The sequence below is a fragment of the Nuphar pumila genome, chromosome 1 (assembly GCF_984573655.1).
Source record: "Nuphar pumila chromosome 1, dmNupPumi1.hap1.1, whole genome shotgun sequence".
NCBI lineage: Eukaryota > Viridiplantae > Streptophyta > Magnoliopsida > Nymphaeales > Nymphaeaceae > Nuphar > Nuphar pumila.
The window spans coordinates 164,070,884-164,073,775 of NC_143249.1; positions in this window are offsets into that span (position 1 = coordinate 164,070,884).

A 2,892-nucleotide genomic window follows, 5' to 3' on the forward strand; every position below is an offset into this window, starting at 1 on the left:
TTCAAGTTTGACAGGGACACTCAAAAGAAGGAGCTGAAGTCTGCAATTTCCTTTTATTTCATTTAATTAGTGATGTAATAATGTAAATTTTGGAATAAGAGATTTAATTTCTTGCTTAGATTAGGGTGCATATCATATAGTTTGAGTTTCCGCAATATCCTGATTATGTGATTCATGCATTTTACTTCAAAATCACTATGGATGAACACGAATGACACTTGCACCAACTCTTAGGGAGTTGATGAACTCGGTGGAGTCCATATTTACGGCCCTAATCGGAATATGGACGAGACCCAAATTCAACATCTTCCTACCAGTCACACTAAGCCTACACTCTTAGGCTATCTTCTAAAATTTCACTGCATGCCTTCAATTTTACAAAATATTTTAGAATTAACTAAGTAAATTATAAACATATTTACAGCCATAGTCGGAATATGTGATGATTCTGCTTAGTTTAATCCTAAAATTGCATGTTTTCCTAAAATAAAAAGGGTTTTTCATAAAAAGGCATTCATCCACTCATGTCATCTGCATCATGGTATCATTTGCATTTCTCATGATTTTCTCAAGAAAATTCTATTACAAGTAAATCGATTTCTCTAGAAACTCTGAAAATTTTCAAAGTTGGATTTCCCAAGTCAAGTTTTCCCGTGATTTTCGGTAGAAAATATTCTTTTCTTAAGATTCCTTTTCAAAAGGAGTTTCTCATCTTTCTCAAGAATCAAAATCGATTTTCAGATATTTCAACGACGATATTCTCAGGATTTCAATTTCCTAAGTTTTGATTTCCCTTCCCCAAAGAGCTTTCCAATGAATTTCAATCGTTTTCCAAAGAAAATTTTTTAAAGTTAGAATTTTCCTGACAAATGCTTTCCTTTTCAAATGTTCATCTTTTCTCAAGAACTCTTTCCATTTTCTCAGGATTTTCATCCATTCATGAATTTTCTCAAACCTTTATAAATTTTCTTGAGATTTCAAATCCTTTTCATCAGAGTTTCTTGAGAGACTGATTTCGATCTTTTTCCTGAGAAATATTTTCCAACTCCAAAGCATTTTTTAAGCATACATCATATTTTCCCAACTTACATTTTACAAAATTTCATAGCACATGCCTGAATTCTTTGTGCATTTAGGATAGAACACGATTTTGATGATTTAACTAAGTCAAGCACACTTCTGGTTCTTGGTTCGATTACCCCTGTTAAAGGCGGCTGGAACGGTCGAACCTCGTACCGACAGGTCGAGCCCCATCCCATGGATTTTCCCGCTATTTTTAAAACAGAGGCGAGTATTTCAAAACAATTTTCAAAACTCTAGTCAAGTTTGACTTGCGGAATCGTCTCCCCTCTCTCCCGTAGGGAAGGGAAGATAAAATTTTGCGACGATAACAACGATTCACCTCATCTAGGATCCATCTTTTTCCTTAGCAACATCCATCATCTCGCATCACCTTCTTCCCTTTCTCTCCTTTTTTTGGTTCTACATGATCGATCGAAGCAAATCAGCTTCCAGCAACAATAGCATATCAAGAAAGCATCCTACTCCCTCTCGATCAACCTACGGTAAGTAAAGCTTCCCCCTCTTCTCTCTGTTATTTTTTTCTTTTCTTTTCTTTTTCTTTCTATTTCTTTCATCGTCCTCATTCAAGCACATTTCTTTTATTTCAAAAATCCAAAATGGCATGCCCTGAGATGGCGCCACATGGAAGGCTCAGATTAACCCGGTTCGAATTTCAAAAATCTTCAGAACCTCTACAAATGCCATAGCCCACGCCCAGCTTAGGGAGGCTCCTTTGGATTTCGAACTTCAATCACAATTTCCTCTAGAATTTGACATTGGCTTTTTTGAATTCACACCCCCCCTTGGGCTCATTTGAGAGAGTGCATTGAAGCACTAGCCTTGCTCACATCACTTCAAGCTCGACCTAGGAGCGTGGGTCGATTTTCGTGAACCTTCTTAAGCCCGGGTCGAAGGACGAGAGAAGCCGTTCATAGCCGCTCACTTCGGGAGTTCCAAAACTGCAGGAGAACGCAAGGTGAACTCCTATTCCAATCAATTTTATCATGACAATACCTTTGGCTTGATTTGTATTGTTGTTTTGAAGAAAGAGCTTATCCGATGGATGGATCGAGCTATTCTCATAAAATGACGTATATCAAAAGAATTTTTTTTATGCTTCCTTGACTCAAATTTTCGCATTTTATCATGTTCATGCATTAGAATAGGGTAGATTTATATTTTGTTTCATTAAAATAGCATGCTCTATGAATTTATTTGATGTTTTATGCATTCTCCTTCATTTCTGTAGTTTCCTGTTTTTGTCAGTCAGTCCACTCGTCATTTCATGTATTTATTTTTCTTTAAAAATTCTAAAAAAATCACAATATGCGCTCTTAGGTGTCCTTAATAATCTATAGAAAAATCAGAGTGATTTGAATTTTTTTACTGCGTTCAAAGTTCAAAATGCTAGGTCGGGTTTTGTTACCTAGGAAACATTCTGAAGATTATTTTCCGACTTATAGAATCAAGATCTCCCTCACATGAGATCCGATTTTAGATCCGAAAAATGTTCTGAACTCGGGATGATGTCTAGTATTTAACATTATTTTCTCAGATGTTATGAATTTTTATGATGTCTAACACAAATCCGAGAGTTTGGGACACATGTCAGAGCCTGATTTGAGTCTCTGAGACTTTGGATCGACTTAAGTCGATAGGTTCTCTCTTGATATAACTCTAAATGCGAATCTGTAAAAGGTGAAATTTGTGTTCCAAATGTCCTCTATTTGATTCTAAAATTTTGTGATTTTTAGGACAGCCTTTATACCAGTTTCGTATTTTGCATCTCAAGCTTCTGCTTTTGCATTTTCATCTATTCTTCTGATTTAG